General features: G+C 44.0%; 1 protein-coding gene across 7 annotated transcripts in view; it reads right to left on the reverse strand.

The window, feature by feature from the left end:
* The window catches only part of GREB1 (growth regulating estrogen receptor binding 1), a 161,389-nt gene that overhangs the window by 130,044 nt on the left and 4,005 nt on the right, over positions 1–27,340 (reverse strand). Inside the window, exon 1 of one of the 7 annotated variants that reach the window (XM_055377501.2) lies at positions 18,254–19,307. The exons of the other annotated variants lie outside the window; for them this stretch is intronic. The gene's annotated coding sequence lies outside the window, so the exon portion shown is untranslated. Of the gene's footprint in view, positions 1–18,253; positions 19,308–27,340 lie in introns of those variants that run through there. 7 annotated transcript variants of the gene reach the window in all.

The following is a 27,340-nucleotide window of genomic DNA, read 5'->3' on the forward strand; positions in this document are numbered from 1 at the left end:
TGCCTTTTGTCATGTAGATTCAACTCTATCCCATCTGGTCCAGTCTCCCAGTCAAAAATATTCCTTCTCCACCCATCCCCATCCTCTCCGCACTGATCCAGCTCCTATTCTGTTGCAGTGAGTAGGAGATTAATCTTCATCCTCCCCTCTTAGGATGTGAGCTCCTAAGGGCAGCAGCCAGGACTTATGCAGCTCTACAACCCGGAAGCCTAGCTCAGTACCTGCCACAGATTATTACTCAGAAATTACTGGCTGAAGAACCACAAGTTATGCTGGTGATACCAGTATTACTACAGCCCATGTGAGTGCATCCTACCAAGCCAGGATGTCCAGCCAATATGTCAATATCGGTACCAAGAAGGACGAGGCCTGGAAGAGCACTTCATACACCCTGGGGACTAAATAAATGTGAGTTATTACAAGGAAGCCACAGTTCTTTTTTTTTTAAAGCAAGACTGAAAACCATCAATTAACTAGAATCATCAGGAAATTGGGTGTTGCTGCTAATTTAAGTTTCTGGCAAGTCAAAATAAATCTGCAAGCCAGGACTATAGAATTTCAGAAAAGGGAGAAAATTCTACCAGCTAAGGAGATCAGGGAAGGCTTCCTGAAAGAAGTAGGCCTTGAAGGATGACTAAGAGCTTCCCTATAAACCCCATACTGGGCTAGACTAAGAGAATCTAATTTGTGGCAAAGATCTTGAGTGTTGCTCCTGGATAAATTAATTACCGTGACCCTGAGCTGCTTTGAACTTCCTTCCCTGAGATGCCCATCCTTTGATTCTGGGATTGAAATCCATAAGGGTGACATACAGGTCCTTACTGTTCCCACACAAGGACAAGGGAGAGACACCCACCCGCCTCTGTCAGGGATATGAGCTGCGAGTCCCTAACAGACTTCCAGGACAGCTGAAAAATGTCCTTATGTGGGAAAATAAAGAGGATAGACAGATTTGATTCATCCTTGGGGCATTCTAGAACCGTAGCCCATTTGCTTACATAGTCTTCGTTATGAATACAAATAGGAAAACAATCAGACCCAATTAAGTCCATTTTTTTAAGCTTTGCGCTTCAGCTCCAGAACAGAGAAGTTTCATCTTTATCAAAATCTCCATTCCCAGGCGGACGGACGGTGTGTTGAAAGAATCCATAACTCTTTCTTTCCAGCCCACCGGTTCCTCCACCTTCACTGCCCCAACAACTGAAGGAAGGTCATTTTGACCTGATTATCTTTGTCTATAAGTCTTAAGCCATATCCGCCTAAGTAAAACATAAAATTACTTAAGCTGCGTAAAAAGTCTCCTAAGTCTCATTCTTTTCTTAGGATTCTTCAGATCCCACGAGGGTCACTGAGCACATGCCATGTGTCGGGCACAGTGAGCCTTCCAACAGCCGTGTGAGACAAGAGGTCTTATCCTCTTTGTCACACGGGGAAAGTGAGGCTTGGTGGTTGATTTGAGCAACCAGCTCCTGTACTAGCCGGTGGGGTGTGGAGCACACAGCCCAACCCAGGGACCCACGCCAAGCTCACCGCACCTTCCACCAAAACAGAGTAATCTTCAACAATCCTTGGTCTAAACACACACGAGTCATTTTTTTCTAAAGCTTTAGGAAATACACACGTTTCCCCTTGCTTCAGTGTTGCCAGGAAAATCCTTGCAGGAATCACACCCGTTGCATTCATTACTAAATACACAGGGCATAGCACACAGTAAGCACTCAATAAATATTTGTTAAGTGAATTTTTACTTAATAGGAAAGCACTTAGCTGCTTTTTAAAAAAATTTTCTACTTCAGCCCCATAAGAATTATAATTTCTCTCTTCAGGTTTTACTAAATTAAATGATGATTCCCAAGACACAAATTCCTCCCCAAGAGCTAGTGGTCAACTTTTTAAAATGAAAATAAAAGAATTTGAAGACAGCGTTGCTAGAGGTGATGGTGGCACAACATTGTCAATGTACTAAACACCACTAAATTGTTCACTTTAAAATGGTTAATTTTATGTTGTGTGAATTTCATGTCAATTGTTTTAATATATTTCCAGCACTGTTTCTGAATATAACTCCATTGCCAGTGCCTTGGGAATTCCACTCGCTACAGGCTAGAAATCGCTGAGTAACAGAAAGCAATGAGACTGGACCGAGATTTTTTTCAGGAACACAGACAGCAAAGTAACAATCAGAGGAAAGGGGCGGTGGGTGGTAATAACAGTCACACCCACCAAGGTCTCCTCCACGGACCAGCGCTGGGCCAGGCATCCGAGGTGTGTCATCTCACTTAATCCCCACATCAACTCTAGAGGCAGGACCCCTGTTCTCCCCAGTTCACAGTGAGACTAGGTATCTAAAATACAGGGCAAACAGGCTGAGTGTTTGCTTTGGGCTATATGAAAGCCCACTGTGCAGTATAGAGGAACCCCACTCCCCTAAGCTCAGGGTCTCAGCAGCAGGCGAGTACCTGGATGAGGATGAGGAGCAGTGAGACATGAATGCTGCTCTCCTGTGCAGACGCTCTCCTCTCACCGGGTCACCTTCAGAGGGCACGCTGCTTCCTCACCTGGAGACATCCAAGTTCTCCAAAATGGAGTTCCTGTTACCTTCTCCACCCACCCCTAATATGCTTTGGTTCCAGCCAGTCTTTCCCTGAACTCACACTCCCATCTTGTCTCCATGCCTTGGCCCAAAGTTTACCCCACCTAGAATGCCATCCCCTGCTCTGTTCTTACTCCCCATTCACTCTCAGAGATGTGGAGCCAAAAATTGTCTTCCTAGTTCTGCCTTTCCTGGCTATGCAATCTGGGGAGAAATGTAACTTCTCTGGGCCCCAGCTCTCCAGCCATAAAATGGGGATGATTGTGTAGCACCCGAAAAACTATGACCCCTAGAAAAATGCTTTACTGGATGATGGACAGAGTGATCTTTTCATCCAAGCCTGGCTACCCATGGCCGTTCACCAGGAAAAAGCTTCATTCTTGTGAAGACTGCTGGGAGGAAGTGAGCCTGACGCCCCATGCCTGCCCTCACCATTGGCCCTGCAGAAGCCAATGTGAAGAGTTCGCGCTGGCCAAAGCTGGGCAATTTGAGCATCAAAACAAATAATTACTTTGTCGGATCAGGCACACTGACTGTGTTTTTAAAAATCCATACGTTCATAATTGGCCAGGCATGGTGGCTCATGCCTGTAATCCCAGCACTCTGGGAGGCAGAGATAGGCAGATCACCTGAGGTCAGGAGTTCGAGACCAGCCTGCCCAACATGGCGAAACCCTGTCTCTACCAAAAATACAAAAAATAGCCGGGCGTGATGACAGGCACCTGTGATCCCAGCTACTCGGATTGCTTGAACCCAGGGGGCGGAGGTTGCAGTGAGCCACAATAGCACCACTGCATTCCAGCCTGGGTGACAAGAGTAAGACTCCGTCTCAAAAAAAAAAAAATCTATATGTTCATAATAATATTGAAAAAAGAAAAAGAAACTAACACTGGGTCAGCTTTGGAGGATGCGAGGAAATGAACTCATTATCCTGAAAACTGGTGGATAAAGGAAAAGAACCAAGCCTTCCTCCCACCTTTCCTGTGTGAGCTGTATTTTCAAGTAACCAAATCGTTGATTAGGAAAATGTATTTATAAAAGAATTCCAGCAAATATATGAAGAAGGAATTATAAATTAGGGTATCATCATTTTACAACCCCTAATGAAATCATGGATCTTAGCAGTGACTGGCAATTGTGGCTAAATCCAACGATGAAAGATTGAAGGGGGAATTTTAAGATGGATAGATCAGGCTGATAGTTATTGAAACTACTAACATTACACAGGGAGAAAAGCAGATTGCATCCTGCCATTGGTACAATATAAGGTACACACCATCACTCTGGCATCTTCTCACCAGACATTAAATCTGAATCTGATCCAGTCCCTATATCAAATTACTAATTTACTGAATATACAGGGACAAAGATAATACATTAAACAACAGTCCAGTGATGCAATCACCAAAGTCCAGCAAGTAGGGAATTTCAAGGGAACAGTGACTGGATGTTTTCAACAAATAAATGGCAAGAAAAAAACTATTATAAACCAAAAGAAACCTAACAGACTTACCAATAAAAAGCAAAATGCATGGACTTTTTATTGGATCCTGATTCTAGCAAACAGACCAACTGCAAAAACACATTAAGGAAATAAGGGGAAATTGAATTGTCTTAGCCCATTGAAGCTGCTCTCACAAAATATCTTAGATCAGCTAACTTATAAACAACAGAAATTCATTTCTCACGTTCTGGAGGCTGGGAATTTCAAGGGTATGGCACCAGCAGACGCAGTGTCTGGTGAGGCCTCCGTCTCTGCTTCAAAGATGGGGCCTTCTCACTGCGTCCTCACATGGTGGAAGGGGCAAACAGGCTCCCTCAGAACCTCTTTTCTAAGGGTGCCAATCCCATTCGTGAAGGCAGAGCCTTCATGATCTAACCCCCTCCTAAAGGCCCACCTCTTAATACTATCACACTGGGGATTAGGCTCCAACATATAAATTTTAGGAGGACACCAACATTCAAACCGTAGCAAACATTAACTGGATAACTGGTATAATAAGGAATTACTGTTAATATTTTTTAGGTGTGATAACGGTATTGTGGTAACATTTTTTTTAAAGAGAATACCTTTAGAGATACATATAAAAGCATTTTTGGATGAAAGGATATACCTGGGATTTGCTTCAAATAATCTAACAAAGAAAAAATGTGTGCAGAGTGTAATAAAACAAAATCGCCCACATGTTGCTAATTTTTTTTAATCTGGGAAATACATATACGGGGGCTCATAAAAATATTCTCTTTTCTTTTGTGTATGTTAAATTTTTCCATGATAAAAGCCTTAAAAAGGAGAAAAAAGTGAATATGGTCCTGCACACTTTGGACTTAGGGGGAATTCTGATAGAAAGAAAAATCTGGGGCCGGGCGCGGTGGCTCATGCTTGTAATCCCAGCACTTTGGGAGGCCAAGGCAGGTGGATCACGAGGTCAGGAGATCGAGACCATCCTGGCTAACATGGTGAAACCCCGTCTCTACTAAAAATACAAAAAAAATTAGCCAGGCGTGGTGGCGGGCGCCTGTAGTCCCAGCTACTCGGGAGGCTGAGGCAGGAGAATGGCGTGAACCCAGGAGGCGGAGCTTGCAGTGAGCCCAGATCGCGCCACTGCACTCCAGCCTGGGCGACAGAGCGAGACTCTGTCTCAAAAAAAAAAAGAAAAGAAAAGAAAGAAAAATTTGGATTCACCTTTAGGCCTCAGATGTCTTTGTGTTTTGGAAGACAACCACGGTGGACGTTTTGGGTAGGCAATGGCAATAATGGTGGAGATTCTGGCAAACAATGATTTGAAATGCTGTGGATCTAGAAAGAAAAATCTTCAACACGGTGCAAGCCAAATCTCTAAAGTTTATGTTGGCTTTAAAAGGATGTTTGTTTTATTTTGTTTCATTCTAAATACAAGTGTAGACTACACTGTCCTGGAAAATGACTGTTTGTTCTTGGGAGGATTATGTACGTTCTTGTTCAAGCAGCAAGCCACGTAAAAGGGGAGTGGCCAGGCAAAGATGTCAGGAAGGATGCAAAACAAACCTTTGCCACACTGGGGGAAGGCCAGAAAGGAGCCCAGCCTGAGGCTGCCAAAGCGTGTGCAAAGCCCGTTCTGCTGAAGACCCACGCAGGGCGCTGTTCTTTGTTGGAAAATGAAGGATCTGGGAAATATTCCAACGCCAGCCTCGTGTGTCCCAGATGCAGAGGATGGTGAGGGTGGCTGCAGGGTGAGGCCAATCCCTGGATGTAAAATGTGGAGGGTTTTCCTGGAGGAAATAGAAATTCCAACTGCCATGAGCCCCTGGAGAAGGAAGATCTAGGGATAGAAATTGGACCAGGGTGCAGACCTGTGGCATGGGACTGGGGCCACAGTGGGGAGAGGCTGAAGGGCCTGGAAGAGCTCAGTGTCTATCTGTCTGTCTGTCTGTTTCTCCTTCTCTCAGAAGAAGAAGAAAGCAGACCTCTACCATAGGAGAAATGGACTAGAAGCTGTCTAGAAGTCTCTGAAAACAATATATCTAGTACATGTCTTTATGTTTTTTGGGCTATAATTCCCTCCTGGGATAATTTCCTCAATATATTACTGTAAACATTGCAGCCTCTGTTTAGATGAGTTAATGGAGAGAATTAAAGAAAGGTCCAGAATCCTCAGTTAACATAACTCAGGAAAAGGCAGCTTTCTTCTCACCCACTCCAAGGCCTGTGTGGTGACAGCAGCAACAGCTCCCCTGAGTCCTGTGGTCTCAGGACTCCATGGTAGAGTCGGGACCAGAGAGGGACAGACTCAGTATGAACACAGCTGTTGGGGGCACCAGGCAACCAGCTCCACCCAGAGCCTCCAAGGGCAGGAAGGACTCTGAGAAGCAGGAGGCTGGCGCCTGGACAGGCAGCAACTCCATGCCAGGAGACTCCCTTGTTAGTCAAAATAATACCCATTTGATAGAACTGCAAGGGCTGGGCAAGGTCTCTGAACTAATAAAACACAGAATGCAGTTTGCATGTTCACTCTTGGTTTCTTGATACCAAATATAAATTACCTGATCTAGTGCCTGCACCAGAGTAGGCAGTCACTACAGGGCCACTTTTGATGCTGTTATTATTATGTTGCCGTTATTGTTTTTCGGTTTATGGTTTTGTTTTGTTTTTTTCTGGAGTCTCGCTCTGTCGCCCAGGCTGGAGTGCAGTAGCGCAATCTCCACTCACTATAACCTCCGCCTCCCGGGTTCAAGCAATTCTCCTGCCTCAGCCTCCCGAGTAGCTGGGATTATAGGCACCTGCCACCACACCTGGCTCACTTCTGTATTTTTAGTAGAGATGGGGTTTCGCCATGTTGGCCAGGCTGGTCTGAAACTCCTGACCTCAGGTGATCCGCCCGCCTCGGCCTCCCAGAGTGCTGGGATTACAGGCGTGAGCCACCTGTTACTGTTGTTATTACTATAATTAATCATGAGAAAATACCAATGCTTGTGATATCATCTACCAAGAAAACTGGTATACAGAGAAGGATTATTTCTTTTTTAATTTCTTTGTATAATAAGTTATTGATTATCATGTAATTCTATATCAAAATCAGCAATATTCTTTCGTTGCTTCACACAAAATATAAAGGGATGTAACGCATGTTGTATTTAACGTGGGTGGAACCTTGATCCTGAAAGTTCTGAAAAACAAAGTGTGATACCCACAGTACAGTGCAGTCTGCCACTGCACACTGCAGTGTGTGTGCAGTATTAGGGACTGGAAGTTGGCTACTCCCCAGGATGGAGAGTCCAGAGCTTAGGGTTCCACGCTGCTCTGCTGCTCCAACTCTGGTCATTCTGCCAGTTCCCAAGCCTCCCCAAGCTTCCATGATCTCATCCCTAGCACACATCACATTTTAGCATAATGAACTTTCAAGACATGAAGGAAAGGAAGATGGGACTGTATGATCATTTCTAACTAATTTGGGGAAATCCACCTCCAATTCCTAACCAACTCCAAAGGCAGATGGTCTAATAGAAAATAATAAATACACCAACTAAATCTCCACTCTTTTCCCCTGGCCACCTAGGTTTCTCATCACCTAATGAACAAAATTCCCCCTGGTCTGGATATGCTAAGGCCTGCCAAGGAGATCATGGGAAGAGAAGCTCTGATTTCTGGGCCTCAGGTGCTCTTACCATTGGCCTCCCTGAAGAACAGGTGCTACTGGTTCCCCTCAGGCTATGGCCACAAGCCCAGTCCCCAGATAAACCATTTGACCCTGGCTCAGCTGCATGGTAACTACCTGTTGACACATTACCAAACCACGCTTCTCAAGGACAGGAAATTCCAGCATCTATACTCAACCAAGAACACATGAGATGATTTGCTGTGACTAGAAACATTACTCCCAGACCACAGAGAATGTTAGGCCTGTGAGCACAGGGACCATGTGCACTGGGCTCACAGGTCTGTTCTTGGTGCCTGACATACTGCGGGTGCTCAATAAATATCTGTTGTAGCAATAAACAAACACAACTTTGATACCCAGCTTTGATACCCAGGCTTTGATACCCGGCCCTGTTGCTCCTTCACTGTAGAACCATTAGTAAATTGCTCTGCCTCTCTGCACCCTGCATCACCACTGAGAGTTCGCCGATGTTAAACATTATCCTTTTTCCTGAATTAATACTTATTTACAGCATGCCTTACTACTGCCATACTTCCAAAGTCTGTTTACCAGTTAGTTTGAACACTTTTTTTTTCCCCAAAACAGGGTCTCGCTCTGTTTCCCAGGCTGGAGTGCAGTGGTGTGATCACAGCTCACTGCACCCTCGTTCTCCTGGGCTCAAGCAATCCTCCCATCTCAGCCTCCCCAGTAGCTGGTACTACAAGTGCCCATCACCACGCCCGGCTAATTTTTTGTTTTTATTTTTTGTAAAGACCAGGTATCCCTATGTTGGCCAGGCTGGTCTCAAACTCCTGACCTCAGGTGATCCTCCTGCCTTGGCCTCCCAAAGCATGGGGTTACAGGCATTAGCCACTGTACCCAGCCTGAACACTTTCATTGTTTTTATAATTTAATGATTTATTATTATTGAATTCCTCACATCCCTGATGATGTGGGACAAACTCTCAGGGAGGTATAGAAGAGCTGGAGAGAACTGCTTGTGTGAAAGACTCTAGCTCTGTCCAGAGGACCAGTGGCTGGAGAGACAGGAAGGAGCTGGCAGGCACCATGACAGAATGTGCTCTCCACCACAAGAGCATGCAGAGCCATTAGGAGACATTTTTTTTTTTTTTTTTTTTTTGAGACGGAGTCTGGCTCTGTCGCCCAGGCTGGAGTGCAGTGGCGCAATCTCAGCTCACTGCAAGCTCCGCCTTCCGGGTTCACGCCATTCCCCTGCCTCAGCCTCCCGAGTAGCTGGGACTACAGGCGCCCGCCACCACGCCCGGCTAATTTTTTGTATTTTTAGTAGAGACGGGGTTTCACCATGTTAGCCAGGATGGTCTCGATCTCCTGACCTCGTGATCCGCCCGCCTCGGCCTCCCAAAGTGCTGGGATTACACATTAGGAGACATTTTAAGCAAAGGAGAAGCATGATCAAGTGCAGGCTGGGAAACTGACTTACACTCCCCTAGCCGCAGTCCCCATCTCGGTAGAATGTGATGACACCTGCCAGGCACGGTGGCTCATGCCTTAATCCCAGCACTTTGGGAGGCCGAGGCAGGTGGATCACTTGAGGTTAGGAGTTCAAGACCAGCCTGGCCAACATGGTGAAACCCCGTCTCTACTAAAAATGCAAAAATTAGCTGGGCGTGGTTGCATGCTCCTGTAGTCCCAACTACTTAGGAGGCTGAGGCAGGAGAATCACTTGAACCTGGGAGATGGAGGATGCAGTGAGCTGAGATGGCGTCACTGCACTCCAGCCTGGCAACAGAGCAAGACTCTATCTCAAAAAATTAAATTAAATTAAATTAAAAGAATGTGATCACACCTATCTTGCAAGGCAGTTGTTACTCAGAGCCAATAAGGTGGCCCAAAGTGCTGTGTCTGGCACAAGAAAGGGCTCAATGAATAGTGTAGGAATGAAAACCAAAAGTAATGTCAAATTATTCATAATGGCCAACAAGTAGAAATAAGCAATCAAGCAATGTTTGGATAAACAAAATGTGATCTATCCATACAATGGAATGTTATTCAGCCAGTAAAAGGAATAAAGTGCTATTACATGCTACAACATGGATGAAACTTGAAAACATTACACTAGGTGAAAGAACCCACACACAAATATACAAAATGTCCAAAATAAGCAAAATCCATAGAGACAGAAAGTAGATTCGTGGTTTCCAAGCAAGGAAGGAATGGAGACTACCCGCTCATAGACACAAGATTTCTTTTTGGGTAATGGAAATATTTTGGAATTCATGGAGGTGGTGGCATAACTTTGTAAATCTACTAAAAACCGCTTCAGCATAGTGAGTTTTCTGTTATGTGAATTATATCTCTATTAAAAAATTGCTCTGAAGACCCCCATCCACAGTTTCACTTTTCATGGTTTCAGTTTTCCAAGGTCTGAAACTATTAAATGAAAAATTCCAAAAAGAAGTCATAAATTTTAAATTGCATGCCATTCTTAGCAGCATGATGAAATCTCCCACCTTCTCACTCCATCCCATCCAGGACGTAAATCTCCTTTGTCCAGAGTGTCCACAGTGGGGACACCACCCACCCATGACCACTAGTCACTTATGACCCATCTTAGTTCTCATATCAGCAGATCACAAGAAGAAGGGTGAGTACAGTACAGTAAGAGACAGAAGGAGAGAAACCACATTCACTTAACTTTTATTACAGTATATTGCTATAATTGTTCTATTTTATTAGTTATTATTATTAATATTTTACTGAGCCTAATTTATAACTTAAACTTTATCATAGGTGTGTATGTATACGAAGAAACACAATATATATATATAGTCCAGTACTAGCCATGGTTTCAGGCACCCACTAGGAATCTTGGAACATATATCCCATGGACAAGGGGGAACTACTGGAATGCTGAATATTGTGGAAAACCTGTTAAAGTCAGAATATGTAATATGCAATAAACAGGAAGGTTATCTTGCTCTGCTAACCCTAAGATAACCAGACGTGAGCAATCTCATCAGCAATCAAAGCTCAAATCATCATTCCACACTCGGAAAGTGGCCAAAATTAAGAAGCCCAACAATATTTGGTGTTGGCAAAAATGTGAGGAAAGAAGCACTCATCTGCCACCACTGGACATGTAAATTAGTCTGGCCACGCTAGCGAGCAATTTGGCAGTGCCTACACAAAGTGGAAGTGCACATACCACGTAACCTAGCAATTCCGCTCCTAGAAACTCCCCTACTGAGACACGAAGAGATACAAAAGGATGATCAGAGCAACATTTGTCATAATATTATAAAAAAGGAAACAATGAAAATGTCTACCATTAGAGGGAGAAAGAGAAAACGGTGATATATATTCACACTACCAAATACCAAAGATTAGCTAAAATGAACTACATCAATAATGTGAATATGAACAATGCCATTTACAACCCAAAAAATGTAAGCACTCGAAGCAATAGATACAGATTTATGTAATAAACGTGTGAAAATCTGGGCAGAAACAAGCCATGCCACACTCATGAGAATTGTCCCTCTGGGATGAGGGAGGAGAAAAGGGGACTTCCCCTCATCAGGAACGTTTCTTTCTTTTTACTCTCTGGGGCCATGTACAACAGCCAAGCCGGGTGGGGAAATAAGATGAGAGTGATTTCTGCTAGCCCCACACAACTAGAACATTGGTCTCCTCATCCTCTGAAAGTCACTTTTACCAGGCACCTCTGCAGCAGCCTCCCTTTCTCCTTTCCAACATGAGCCATGAAGCCCCATAGCAACAACACAGCCTGGAAGTCGGATGGACTTCGTATGAATCTCAATTCCCCCCCTTCCTGTCTATGTGGCCTTGTCACTGAGGCTTTCTAAGCTCCCATTCCTCAACCATGAGACAGCAACAAAACTCACCTCCTGGACTTGTTAACACAGTTAAATGATGTAATCCTTCCACCTGTGACATCACTATATGAAGTGCTCCAGATAACATATAAAATAGATGTAGGCACATATAAAGTACTTGGTACAATATCTGAGGTCAATAAATATTTTCATCATATTTGTATATAAATAGATAATAAAGATAAAAGTTTATCTTCCTCCTTGCAAGTTAAACTGTCTTGTAGTTATTTGCTCCTTTAATAGTTTATCCAAATAAAGATAAACTACTAAAGGAGCAAATATATGAACTGAGGAAAACCCCAAATTGCACTAGTTCTGTAAACTGAAGAAGAAATCCGGCCAGACACAGTGGCTCATGCCTGGAATCCCAGCACTTTGGGAGGCCAAAGCAGGCAGATCACTTAAGCCCAGGAGTTCAAGACCAGCCTGGGCAACATGGCGAGACCCTATTTCTACAAAAAAAAAAAAAAAAAAATTAGCCAGGTCTGGTGGTGCATGCCTGTAGTAACAACTCCTGAGGAGGCAGAGGTGAGAGGATTGCCTGAGCCAGGGAAGTCGAGGCTGCAGTGAGCTGTTACCATACCACTGCACTCCAGCCTAGGCAACAGACTGAGACCCTGTCTCAGGAAAAAAAAAAAAAAAAAAAAAAAAAAAGAGGGCCAGGCGTGGTGGTTCATGCCTGCAATCCCAGAACTTTGGGAGGCCCAGGCAGGCGGATCACCTGAGGTCAAGAGTTCGAGACCAGCCTGGCCAACATGGTGAAACGCCGTCTCTACTAATAATACAAAAATTAGCCAGGTGTGGTGGTGCATGCCTGTAATCCCAGCTACTCAGGAGGCTGAGGCAGGAGAACCGCTTGAACCCGGGAGGTGGAGGTTGCAGTGAGCCGAGATCGCACCATTGCACTCCAGCCTGGGCAACAAGAGCAAAACTCCATCTCAAAAAAAAAAAAAAAAAAAACCAGGAAATCCAGGCTCTAATAAGTAAGAAATCAGTTCCGCACAAACATAAATAAAAAGGGAACTCTGAGTACAATACTTGAGAATTAACAAAACATAGCAAGGACTTTGCAGGAAGTAGGCACTTTACATGTGTTTGAGGTTGGACACATCTTGAAATTATCTTCCTAAAAGATACAAAACAGCATATAAAAACAGCACCTTGGCCAGGTGCAGTGGCTCATGTCTGTAATACCAGCACTTTAGGAGGCCAAGGCAGGTGTACCACCTGAGGTTAGGAGTTCGAGACCAGCCTGGCCAACAAAGTAAAACCCCGTCTCTACTAAAAATACAAAAATTAGCCGGGCATGGTGGCACGTGCCTGCAGTCCCAGCTATTTGGGAGGCTGAGGCAGGACAATCGCTTGAACCTGGGAGGCAGAGGTTACAGTGAGCCAAGATCGCACCACTGCACTCCAGCCAGGGCAACAGAGAGAGATTCCATCTCAAAAAAAAGCAGCACCTTCTGTCTTTAATGAGCTGGGTCATGGTAACTCGGAGATCAGCAGCAAATGTGTCTAAAACATTTCAGGATCAAGAATCCCACCTGCCCTCTCAGGCCCACCCTTCTGCCTCTCAGCTCCCCACCACCACTGCTTCGATGTACTCAAAATACCTATGACATGACATTGATAAATGCAAAGTCAGTAGGGAACACAGCTGATTAAAGAGTGTCCCTCCAGGAAAAAAAAACTGAATGTGTTCACTGGCCGAAGCTGCAGTACTCAGTTCAGGTCCCATGGGTGCCCAGATGATGGATCCCTGATTCCTACCCTCAAGGGACTGGGCAGTGGAGGAAAGACAGAGCTTGTCACTACCTCATGTAAGACCCTGAGAAGGGACCCTGGCTCTGTACCACATTAAAGTCACATCATAGCTTGAACTGGGGAGTGAAATGGTGTCTCCTGAACTGCTAACCTTTCTCATATCTCATTTAACCCAACTGCAGTTTGCCCGTCACTCTCTCCACTTTCTGTTTCGTTTCTTCTGCCATTCCTCTTACTCTGACTTGCTCTCACAGAAATGCCGCAGTTGGTTGGGAATCTTACCATTCCCTGCTGTCAATATGTAAAGTCCCCATTATTTGCTTATGAAAACTGAGTAAAGCTCTGTGGTTCTGCTTTCCCAACTGCTGAAACCATCTTCCCTAGTAAGTAACAGTCTGTTACTTGAAGGATACATTTAAGCCTTTCCTGTAAATCAAGTAGGTAATTTTATTTGCAACATTTTTGTTGCTGCAATAAGAATACTTTACTAATTAGGGCCAGCCCAATGGCTCATGCGTGTAATCCCAGCTGGGATGCCAAGGCGAGTGGATCACTTGAGGTCAGGAGTTCGAGACCAGCCTAGCCAACATGGTGAAACCCTGTCTCTATCAAAAATCAAAAAAAAAAAAAAAATGGCCAGGCACAGTGGCTTACGCCGGTAATCCCAGCACTTTGGGAGTCCAAGGCGGGCAGATCACCTGAGGTCAGGAGTTCAATAGCCTGGCCAACATGGTGAAACCCCATCTCTACTAAAAATATAAAAATTAGCCAGGCGTAGTGGCACACGCCTGTAATCCCAGCTACTCAGGAGGCTGAAGCAGGAGAATTGCTTGAACCCGGGAGGCAGAGGTTGCAGTGAGCTGAGATGATACCACTGCATTCCAGCCTGGGTGACAGAGTGAGACTCCGCCTCAAAAAAAAAAAAGTATACTTTACTAATCAGAAAGGGCAACAATACCATTTCAATTTTTTTAAAGCAACAATTCTATAATATAAAGAAATTATGTAAAAGGATATCTGATATCTGCAGATATTAAAATTTGAGTAGTAGAATGCTTACAGTCATGACATGGATACAGGTTCCTAGCAGACTCACAGCAAAGTTATATGTACAATATGCTAGCCTTTTTTGTAAAATGTGCATATCTACATTAAAAGGATATGAAGAATCTCCCAAAATGCTAACAACAGTCATGTCCAGGTAGAGGAATTTGTTTTTGTTTTGTATTCTTCCATGCTTTATAAGTTTTCTGCAATTAACACATGTAATTTCTGAGATGTGAAGAAAGTGATTTTTAATTACTTTCATCAGATAAATAAATCAACAAATTTTCCTCAGAACAAAAGAGACTGATGTAAGTAGCTAATGCAAATATTATTGATCTGCTCTTGCCTGAAATTAACAGCACAGTAGAAGCTAAGCTCAGGGCTCTATTCCCCATGGAGAGAGACCCCTTACACAGTCAGGGCAAAGGACATGGCCAGATAACAGTGTTTAGACATGTCTTTGATGTTTTCAGCCTTCATCCTGAACGGCTGACCAGCGGAAACAAAAGATCATTCTCGTAGCACTGGCTGCAGCCGGCCTGTGTGCGCCCACCCCTTGCTGTTGCTGTTTCCCAGGCTGACCCCTGCACCCACACACAAAGGCCTCATCTGCAGCATGGTTAGCAGTGTCAAACATTCTCTCCAGATTCAGCCATTGAAAAGACATTTCCTTTTTTCCAAACCAGCTTTGTGTCTTCATGACCCAACTGGAGTGAGAATGGAGTTTTGGAATGAAATAAAAAAAAAAGACAATCTGCCTTCCACAATTAATAATAATTCTGTGTTTATGGGGACTGCAGATACATGTTGCTTATCTGCGCTTTTTATGTTCCACCCCCCGCCCCACCAGGAACATGTTTGTGTAATTAAGCATTTTAAAATCATAACCATTTTTTAAAATGAAAACCCACACTTCCAAAATAGCACTTGAGTTCCACATGTTCTCTGCATAGGTTTTTAAGCAGCCAGCAGCTGCACGCCACATTTGGGGCTGGGAGAGATGTCACAGGGGCTGACAACTGAAATCAGTCAGCAGTTTCGGTGAGTCTGCAGCTGACAGAGGAGACAAAATGGGCACCCAGCCCAGTCATGCCCGTGCCTACCACAAGGTCAGCTCCACCCGTGGGTCAGCGTGCCCCAGATCAGCCCAGGACGCCAAGTGTCACCACCCTCTCCCCAGGCAGGCAGGCTGCCCAGCTGCCCAGCAGCAAAACTGTGTAGGAACTCCGACTCCCATCACCTGGCCAGTTTGGCTATCCCCTGACCCACGTCCCCACCTCACTGCCCCCCAGTTCTGACTCACGGTGTCCCGAAGCTGAACACTCTTTGTGGTCCTCTTGAAGCCTAGAATTAGCTATGTGAACGTCGGTGAATATCATAATTTATTATGCAAACTTTAGGTACTGTTGTGTCCGTATATATTTGACTTGGTAATAAAAAGCAGGAATTCTTAAAATCTTAAAATAAATAAATGCAAAGGCAATCCATTGTAGGAGAGACAGCTTTTTCAATAAATGGTGCTGGAACAACTGGGTATCTACAGGCAAAGAAATGAACCTTGACCTAAACCTTTTACAAAAATTAACTCATAAAGGATCACAGACCTACACATAAAACATAAAACTGTAACACTTCTGGAAAAAACAAATTTTTTATGATCTAGGCCTAAAGAGTTTTAAAATTTGACATCAAAAGTACAATCCATAAAATAAAAAGTGGATACATTGGACTTCATAAAAATTAAAATGTTTTGCTCTGCCAGGAGGTCGAGGCTGCAGTGAGCCATGTTCATGACACTGCATTCCAGCCTGGGTGACACAGTGAGACTCTGTCTTAAAAAAAAAAAAAAAGTTTTGCTCTGCAAAAGACCCTGTTAAGAGGATGAAAAGACAAACTAAAGAATGGAAGAAAATGTTTGCAAACCACATATACAACAAAGGACTAGTACTTAGAATATATATATTTTAAAACTTTCAACACTCAATAGTATAACAAAGCAAAAGAAGTCAATTAGAAAATGGGCGAAAGACATGAAGAGATGTTTTACTGAAGAGGATATACAGATGGCAAATAAGTCATGAAAAGACGTTCAGTGTCATTAGTCAATAGAAAAATACAAATTAAAACCACAATATGACATCACTATGCATCTATCATAACAGCTAAAATAAAAAACAGTGACACCATCAAATGCTGGCAAGGACAAAGAGAAGCTGGATCCTCACACATTGCTGGTGGCAGCGTGAAATGGTACAGTCACTTTGGAAAACTCTTTTATAGTTTCTTACAAAATTAAATATACAACTAAAATAAGACCCAGCAATTGCACTCTTGGATATTTATCCCATAGACATTACAACATATGTTTACAGAAAAACCTGTACACAAGTGTTCATATTAGCTTTATTCATAAGAGCCAAAAACTGGAAACAACTCAGATATCCTTCAACAAGTTCATGATTCGACAGACTGTGGCGCATCAATATCATGAAAGACAATTCAGCAATAAAAAGGAATGAACCACTGATACTTAAAACAACCTCGACGAAGTTCCAGAGAATTACAATGAGTAGGAAAAAAGAAAAGTCAATCTCAAAAGGTCACAGACTATATAATTCCATCTATATGATATTTTTGAACTGACAAAATTATAGAGATAGAGAACGGATCACCAATTGCCAGGGGTGGGAAAGAGAATTAACCACAGCTATAAAAGGGCAGTACAGGCCAGGCGTGGTGGCTCACATCTGTAATCCCCGTGCTTTGGGAGACGAAGGCAGGAGGGTCACTTGAGGCCAGGAGTTAAGACCAGCCTGGGCAACAAAGTGAGACCCCATCGCTACCAAAATAATGTTTTTAATTAGCCAGGCATGACAGTTCGAGGCTGCAGTGAGCTATAATCACGCCACTGAATTTCAGCCTGGGCAACACAATGAGACCCCAACTCAAAAAAACAAAAAATAAATAAAAGAGCAACATGAGGGGTCTTTATCAGGGTGGAACTATTCTGTATCTTGACTGCATCAATGTCGCCATAGTGTATGATAGTTTTGCAAAATGTTATCATTGGGAGAAACTGAGTATAGGGTACATGAGACCTCTGTATTATTTCTTATGAGTGCATGTACATATACCACTATCTCGAAATAAAAATTTGAATTAAAATTTAATAAATACTATAGATCAGCATTTTAACAATATTCTTCTTGCTAGCAGCTTGCCATAACGCTGTGCGACCTGAGAAGCAGAGCGTCCTTTCATCCAGACCTCCCCCTTGTTCGTCAGACATGTGAGGGGGGCGGGCGGGGTGGGGAAGATAAGTCGCTGCTGCTTGCCATTGTCTCCTGTGTGAGAAATCTCTCTGGGTATTAGAAACCTTTATACAATATTAATGGGGATTAGAAGGGAGCATCCAAGGGCCAGGTCAGAGCCAGTCCTTTTCACTCATGTAAATGACCTGAGACAAATATAAACCGAGAGGGTTCACATCCTAACAAGGCATTTTTGTTCCCATCCATGGTGATCGAATCATTGAAAGAAGACCCTGTTGGTGACCCCAGCCCAAATCTGAAAGGCATTTGCATCCCTGTGAGCTGGGATCAGCGCACAGTGGCCGGTGCCTGATCTCCACAGAGCGAGCACAGGAGGTCGAGAGTTTCTGGGAGGAAGTAAAGAGGCTGACGCATCTGCTAGACTCAAGGACAGTCCCAGCAGCAGCTCCACTGCTGCGGAGAGGGAGGAAGCACCACGGATAAGGAGAGCCAGCTTCACAGTCAGGCACAGCCTCAAACCCCAGCCGTGCCGCTTTTTGGAGCTGTGACCTCCTTACCCTCTCCCAGTCTGGTTATCCTCACCTGGAAAACGGGATTGCCGTTACGTCCGTCCCAAGGCTGCTGCAAAGACAGAAGAGGAGCGCCACGCACAGACTCACGGAGGAGCTCAGTGACGCTGGGCCCTTCCTTCCCCCACTCATCCGAGTTCCGCAACACCGAAAATCCCGTTCACTCAAAAAAAAAAAAAAAAAAAAAAGGGGGGTGGGGGCTTATCCTAACCAAGATTCAACGGACTAGTATACGCGGAGGCTAGGCGCTCGGACCCGGGCCCAAACTGTGTGTGTCCAAACTCTGTCTCGGCCATCTCCCAGGTGTGTGGCCTCAGACAAGCTACTTAACATCTGTGTGCCTCAGTTTCCCACTCTGCAAAACGAGGATAATAAAAATCCCATCTACCTCGTAAGGTTGTCATGAGGATTGAGTGAGTTACACGTGAAGTGCTTGGAACAGTGCATGACCCCAGCTTATTTTTTTTTAATGCATCCTTTTAGATAACAGTTTGGTTAGAAGAAATAAGAAAACTTCCTTGAGGCCATTTTTTTCTAAATTTTGTGGAAAAACAATTACGTTGTATGAAAAAAATACCGAATGAAATTGCCAATATGCTGCAATTTTCACCTACAAAAATGGCAGGTTCGTATAGTCCTACCCAGTTAGTAAATTTCTGAGCCTCAGTTTACACATCTGTAGAATGTGTATCCCAGTCCTTACATTCTGAGGCTACGGTGAAGCTTAGTGCTAATGTAAAATGTTGGCACAAAGTAGGGACTTAGTGAATGACAGCAGCTGGTGGTGTAAAACCACCAATCTTCTTCCCAGTGAGATGCTCAACGTGGCTCAGGAGCAATATGTCTATAGAAAGAGGCATGGAGATAAGCAGACGATGTAACAGGCCTGATTCCCCAGGAAGACCAATCAATGTCACCGGGGGCAGGGGCAAGCGGGGGAGACCCTCCTCCCAAAAGGTCACAGAATGACACAGAGCAACCACCATGGGAACAGAGCAGGAGGTGTGGACAGCCATGAAAACTGAACACCACCAATGGTGAGCACCTCTAAGGCCAGGCCCCAAAGACAGGTCATGGGTAATGATGACACTAATAATAAGAGTCATAACAAGTTGGGGGCTCTTTTCATGTATGAGGCAATGGTCTAAGCACCTGCTGTGTAAACTCGCTGGATTTTGGCAGCCACCCCATGGGTGTTGATTATTATTGACCTCATCTTACAGATAAAGAAACAGATCTAGAGAACATTAAGTAGCCTGCCCAAGTGTCACTGAGCTTGGATTTGACCCCAAGTCTATAGGACTCCAGGTGACCAGCTCTTAACTACACACCCATTAGCTTAACCACTCAGATCACTCCCATTAAAAAAGGTGTAGGATTATCATCATTGAAAGACAGGGCCAAATAAGGAAATCAGAAGTCAGCAGCTGCATCAGGAATGGACTCCGGATTTCTAGACCAAAGTTCCCCTCCATCAGTCTCTTACGACAACAACTCTAGAGCAGTGTCCACAGCAATGCTTCTCAACTGTCAGCATCCATAAGATGCACCTGGATGGCACTGGGCACCCCCATCAGGGACTCTCATTCAGAGGGTCTGGGGACCCAAGAATGAACATTTCCATTGATTTCCCAGGTGATGCTGCCACAGCCCATCTATAAACCACACTAGAGGATCCAGAGGGTGTCTGATAACTCCAAAATTTCATGAGTCTCTGTGGTGACAAGTCAGGGAAGACGGCTTCAGTGTTGGGGGCACCCCCGGATCAGACTGCCCCTGTAGCCCATCTTCTCAGCCTGGCTCTGCCCAGCCTCTCTCCCACTTTGGAGTAAGACAAAAATGGGTTCCCTACCATCTGCTGGCCATGCAACCCTGGGCAAGTCCTTAGGCTTTCCTGCACCTCCGTTTCCCCATCTTTACAATGGGTACCACACTCTGGCTTACCACATAAGGAGCGGTCAAGGAGACTGTGTAAGGTACCTGGACTCGGGAAAAGGTCAGCAACTGTTCATTTCTTCTTTCATCTTTTCTCCATCAGATTCATTTCTCCTAAGCTCCCCAAACACACCAGCTCAAATTCTACCCTCTCTAAACCTGTCTCATGTCTGTAGCCATTTGTAAGGATAACAGCAATACCTTACATCTCTGGAGTTTACAAATTGCCCCCAGAGGTCAGAGTTTGCAGCTTATACCTCGTGTGCCTCTTACCATGCCTGGCACAGAGCAAACATTCGATAAGGGCATACTGGTCAAAAGAACTGACTAAATCTGCTCTCTAAAAATTTTGGGGAAAAAAATGCAACCTTCAAAAACATAAGCTTGCATTAATACTGGCTCAGTATAACATACTGTATAAGGAAACCAATTTTACATAGGCTAATTCAGAGGTCCCCAGTCCCCGGGCCACAGACTGGTACTGGTCCATGGCCTGTTAGGAAGCAGGCCACACAGCAGGAGGTAAGCGGTGGGCAAGAGAAGTTTCATCTGTATTTACAGTCGAGGGAAGTTTCATCTGTATTTACAGTCGAGCGAAGTTTCATCTGTATTTACAGTCGCTCCCCATTGCTGTCATTACCACCTGAGCTCCACCTCCTGTCAGATCAGTGGCAGCATCAGATTCTCATAGGAGCTCGAACCCTATTGTGAACTGCGCCTACAAGGGATCCAGGTTGCACGCTCCTTATGAGAATCTAATACCTGATGATCTGAGGTGGAATAGTTTCACCCTCCCCCACACCCTGTCTGTGGAAAAATTGTCTTCCATGAAACTGGATCCTGGTGCCAAAAAGGTTGGGGGCTGCTGGGCTAATTGATATAAACAAGGTTCAAGTCCTATGGCATACAGTACATACCTCATTTCCCTTCATGTCGCAGTTTCCACAAGCCTATGGTCAACATGAAGTGGAGGCTTATTGTTTAACCAAGTTGAAAATCATATAGTTGGGATGCTACTCAAGGTGTCTTCATTGATAGGTTTGTACAATCAATCATCTTGGGACAATTGCTCAAGGCCAACAGCTGCCATCAGCTCTTCCTGGGACTTGGGCTCTGCTTCCTGACAGGATATCTCCAGCTGCTGAGCCTCAGCTCCCATTGTTTAAGCCTAGTCTTGCTGGTTTGCATTACTCCTGTCTGGTCTCTGCTCCAGCTGTGACCAGCCCCCAGCAGATAAGGAGCCATTTTCCTAGGGCACACCCTCTGTGGGTACTGCCTGGCACAACTGCCTTGGAGACTCTTGCTGGCCCCACAGGCACTAGGGGTCACCTTCTCATTGCAGTTCCCTCCCCAGGAGGCCTCCAGTGTGAGTCTCAAGGGGGCTGCCCTAGGGCACAGTCCAGACGAAAGACTGTTTTCCTCAAAACAAACTTTTACCCTTTTCTCTTCCCTTACATTGATTCTGGCAAACTTTATTCCCACTGTCCCCACCCCCATTCATGCACTCACAGGCCCCAGTGAGTGGGAACTCAGCTTAGGGGGGACCCAGGTCAGGGTCTCACAGAAACCCACCCCTCATCCCAAACTTCCCACAGCAGGGAATGAGCCTCTGCCATGCAAAGCCGGCTGCAGATCACAGACTGTGATAACACAGCTGAGCTCCCAATTTATCGTCCTCCTTTTGTGGAAATTCTGTACACATGGCCAGGAGTACAGCTGACTCAGTCTTCAATGGCTGACCAAGAAACAAACCAACCAACAAGCATTTCTTGATAGAGCACACTGAGGGTTTGGAGAAGAAAGAATGAGGGATGTTTTTGTCCTAACTTAAGACTTAGCCAAATGTGGCATGATTGCTTCTAGCAAGTGGGGTGGGCATGAGGAAAGAGCCCACTCAGGCCTGGCGTGTCCATGACGATGCTCCAGTGCTAGGTGAACAATCCCAGAGTAAAGTGCCACGTTAAATGACCATGGAAACGATGCATGGTAGCCAGGCAGGGAGTCAACCAGACGGCTGGAAGAGCTATGGGGAATCCAGGGAAGAGGACCGTGAAATCAACAGCACCAAGGGCATTTGTCCCAAGAAGTGGGAACTAGTCACCGAGTCAGGGTGCAGACACTAGAAGTCACTGAAAGAGGTTGGAACAGAGATGGCCAGGCCTCACATACATAGTGGATTAGAGCACTAAACTAATCGGTAGAAGGGTAATTAGCAGAACTGGGCACAGAGAACCAAGCATTAGAACAAGGCAGAAACCAGGCATCCAAATATGTCAATGAGCTCTTGGTGAAGAGGAGAAACTGAAGAAAACTGGCTGCTGGGCCTGGAACTAGAAGGTTAAGCCACTTATGGCCTCCAGCCTCACTCCTGGGAACCAGACAGGGAGGCTGCTAATGTTTACTTAAGACCTACTACATGCCAAGAACACTTTTCATGAACAAAATATTCAATCTTACGAAAATTCTGGGAAATTATTATTGTCATTATCAGATGATTAAATGGAGGTATAAGAAGGTGGAATAGCTCTTCCAAGTCTCAGCTAGAGACAAAACATGCTTCTAATCCTCTCTGATTTCAATCATATCATATTACATTCTGAGCCCAAAGGTAAGAATTAAGTCATTGACCCTACTCTCAGACTTAATTCTAAAAACCTTTAGTAAGCTTTTTAGTGATTTAGCCCATTTCTTTAGCTTTAACTCAGCCTTCTAATAAGTCATTCTTCTGATAACATTGTCAGGATTTGGATATTTTACCAAAGAAGCTGTATTAAAAGAAATAAAACACAACTTGAACACACTAATATGCAGATATCATTTTAAGATTTCTAAATCATGAAAACAGTAGATACAGAAATTTGTACCATGCCAAGGAAATTATTAAGACAGTGCTGCACTGATCCATTTATTCGTAATGTTTAGAATATAATGTAAGTAGGAAAAATGCAAACCTATAAAAACAATGGATCTAAACCACAGAAAATCCACACCACAGCAAATCAGAGCCACAGTGAGAGACCTCTCCACCCACTAGAATGGGTATCACCAAAAGACCAACAGTAACAGCTGTGCACAAGGACGTGGAGAAACTGGAACCCCCATCCAAGGAACCCCTATACAGTGCTGGTAGACACGTAAAATGGTGAAGCTAATTTGGAAATCAGCTTGGCAGTTCCTCCAAAAGTTAACTTAGAGTTCCCATAGGACCCAGCAATTCTACTCCTAAAGTACATACCCAAGAGAATTAAAGACACATTTCCAAGGCCGGGTGTGGTGGCTCACGCCTGTAATCCCAACACTTTGGGAGGCCAAGGCGGGCAGATCACCTGAGGTCAGGAGTTCAAGACCAGCCTGGCCAACATGGCAAAACCCTGTCTGTACTAAAAATACAAAAATTAGCCGGGCGTGGTGCTGCGTGCCTGTAATCCCAGCTACTCAGGAGGCTGAGACAGGAGAATCACTTGAACCTTGGAGGCAGAGGTTGCAGTGAGCTGAGATGGCACCACTGCACTCCAGCCTGGGCAACAGAGTGAGACTCTGTCTCAAAAAAGAAAAAGACAAACACATTTCCATATCAAAAATTTGTTTATGAAGATTCCTACCAGCATCATTCATAATAGCCAAAAAGTGAAATAACCCAAACATCCACCAGACTGATGAATGGATAATAAAATGTGGTATATCCATACAATGGAATATTATTCAGCCATATAAAGAAACGAAGTTCTGATACATGCTACAACACGGGTAAACCTTGAAAACACATGCCGAGTAAAAGAAGTTCGACACAAAAGTCCACATATTACATGGTTCCATTTATACGAAATATCCACAATAGGCAAATCTGCCATAGAGGCAAAAGGCAGAGTCGTGGTGGTCAGGGACTGGGAGAAGAGGATGCGGGCAGTGACTGTAATGGGTCTGGGGCTTCTTTCTGGGGTGACGAAAATGTTCTGGAATTAGATCGTGGTGACAGTTGCACAACTCTGAATATATTTAAAAGCACTGAATTGTATTCTCTAAAAAGGTAACTTTTGTAGCACATAAACTGTAAAATTGTATTATAATTATATATATAACATATATAATTGTAATATAATATAGAATATATAATTGTAATACAATTACAATATTATTTGTTATATATCTAGTAATATAATACATAAATATATATTACGTTATTGTACTACAATTATAATATATAATAATATGGTTCTGACATTCAGATACTACTCAGCCTTAACAAGCCACTTCTGAGCCTGTTCCTCACCTATAAAATGGGAACGATAATAACAACTTTGCTGAGTTGTAAAGAGAGTGGCAATTCACCTAAAATACTTTTACATGGTAGATTGTCAAGAAGTGGTGGCTATAATAGTAATAATTATTCAACTAACTCTTGAGTCTGCAAGGCCATGGAATGAAAGACAGGTAAGTCAATGAACTACTCTTACACGCATAAGTCCCTTATTTTATTCTTCTCTTTTCTTGCCTCCATAGTTCTCTGCCGGAGTCTAAGACATTGCTAAGCACAAAATAGAATACTGTTATTTGAGAAATATGAAACTAAATGATCTTTCGTCTCAAGTTCTCCTACATTTGGGGGCAAGACTTCAAAGTAGCATTCTTTATTTATTTATTTTTTTCCCCCAAGATGGAGTCTGGCTCTCTCGCCCAGGTCAGAGGGCAGTGGTGCGATCTTGGCTCACTGCAACCTCCATCCCCGGGGTTTAAGCAATTCTCCTGCCTCAGCCTCCCAAGTAGCTGGGATTACAGGCGCGCGCCACCACGCCCAGCTAATTTTTGTGGCTAATTTTTGTATTTTTAGTAGAGACGGGGTTTCACCAGGTTGGCCAGGCTGGTCTGCGAACCCCTGACCTTGTGATCTGCCCACCTCCTAAAGTGCTGGGATTACAGGTGTGAGCCACTGTGCCCGGCTGGCCCAAAGTAGAATTCTTAATTGTTCTCTAATTGTTCCTACCAGTATGAGGCTTGGCATTCTATCCAGAGTTTCGTAAGTTCCCTAAAGAACAAAAGCTCATTTATTCATCAGGTATTTACTGAGTACCTCCTATGGGCCAGCCATTGTACTGAGTGCTGGGATACAAGGGCGACCAAAAGTGATCTGATCGCATATGTTGCATACTGGGAGGAGACAATATATCAGACAAATAAATATGTCACTGCAAATGCGGTGTGTCATATAAAGGGCTTCTCAATCTTTTTTTTTTTTTTTAATGAAAACTGCCTACATATGCCCCAGTTCAGATAGATTTTATCTGGTAATTCCTTTCCCAAATCTTTTTTTTTTTTTTGAGACGGAGTTTCACTCTTGTTGCCCAGGCTGGAGTGCAATGGCACAGGCTCGGCTTACTGCAACCTCCACGTCCCACATTCAAGCCACTCTCCTGCCTCAGCCTCCCAAGGAGCTGGGATTACAGGCGCTCACCACTACACTCAGCTAATTTTTACATTTTTAGTAGAGACAGAGTTTCACCATGTTGGCCAGGCTGGTCTCAAACTGCTGACCTCAGATGATCCACCCACATCGGCCTCCCAAAGTGCTGGGATTACAGGCATGAGCCACTGCGCCCAGCCTCTTTCCAAAATCTTTATGAATCACTTTAACTTTCAGTCAGAGTTCCTGATCAACAAAAGATCTCACTGTCCTTCCACAGCCAGTATCATTCTGCACAGAGGGAAGAAGTCTAACGTTCAGTTGACTTACAGAGCTGCAAGCAAGTAAATGCGCACTTTCCAGGAGGTTTCGTCTCTGTTGTTTTTATTTTAAGAGCTTACAGACTCCTCGGCCACCTTCATGGATTCATGGTTCTCAAGGTTGACCACCCATCAGAGACCCCTGGAGGGACTCGTTAAACCACAGACTGCTGGTCACCACCCCCCCGAGTTTCCGAGTTGGTCTAAGGAGGGGCCAGAGAATCTGTATTTTGTACAAGTTCCCTGACAACACTGATGCTGGTCCAGGTACTAGAATTTGAGAACCACCACAGTAGACAGGCAGAGCATATGCTTCAGTAAAGTCAACATCAAAGGAAGCTTTTAGGTTACCCAAGCCAACCTCCTCAAGGAGCAGATGAGAACCTGAGCCCCGAGAGGAGAACCACCTCTGACGAGGTCAAAACTAAATAAGTATGGTAGGTCCCTAACTCCCAGGTCACCAGTTTTCCTGTTCCACAACCTCCCAGCCAGTCCACCGCCTTTTGTTGAGCCCCAGAAGACATTCCCTTCTCATTGGATTCTGATGTAAACTCGTGGTCAAAAACACCAGGGGCATGAAATGATATCATGTCTTGGATTTACTTTAAAGGGATCCAAAAGGGTTGTGGTGTGGGGAGGGAGGAAACACAAGAAACAAAATTGACAAAATCTTGACAACTGCTGAAGCTGAATGATGAACACAGAGGCTCACAATCTTTCTATTTTTGCACATGTTTTAGACATGTTTGAAATTTTCCATAATCAAAAAGAAGTTATCGGAATCAGTTGGATCAAGATTTGTCACTGCACATTTCTGAAGGGCTCAGTCTCTCACACTACCCCTAAAATATACCCTCTCCCTCAGGAAAACAGTGTGTTTTGAACATCTATGGCTTGCCAAGCCTTGGCTGGGGACTCAAGGGATGCAGACAAAATTAAGACATAAATATCTGTTCCTAAGAAGCCCATAATATGATGGCATAAATAAAAAGCAAGCGTTGTCCTACAGGGTTGAACAGTGGCATCAGAGACAGTTAAGAGTCAGCTAGATTATACCCACTGAGATCAAGTGGACTGAGGCAAGGCTTCATCTCTTTTCATTTCATGTCCCTGAAATTCAATATTTTTGTCACTTCCTAAGAGCAGTCAAGTCTGAGAAATGTGTACTACCATCAATCAATGACGTTTTACCAAATTAGAAAGAACATTAAAAGTACAAATGATAGGCAAAGCTCAAGCATCCACTAGAGAAATACTGAAATGACAATTTATCAACACAATAGACCATGAAATTGTTATTTAAAATAATAATGTCAAAGAAATATTGATATTGAAATAAGCAATGTCCATAATATATTACATTAAAATGAGATATAAAATTATATCATCTAATATAATTTCAACTAACTTTTAGAAGCATATAGAATTTCATTTTTATAACAGGAAA

Source organism: Gorilla gorilla, chromosome 12 (assembly GCF_029281585.2).
Source record: "Gorilla gorilla gorilla isolate KB3781 chromosome 12, NHGRI_mGorGor1-v2.1_pri, whole genome shotgun sequence".
In the NCBI taxonomy this organism is placed as follows: Eukaryota; Metazoa; Chordata; class Mammalia; order Primates; family Hominidae; genus Gorilla; species Gorilla gorilla.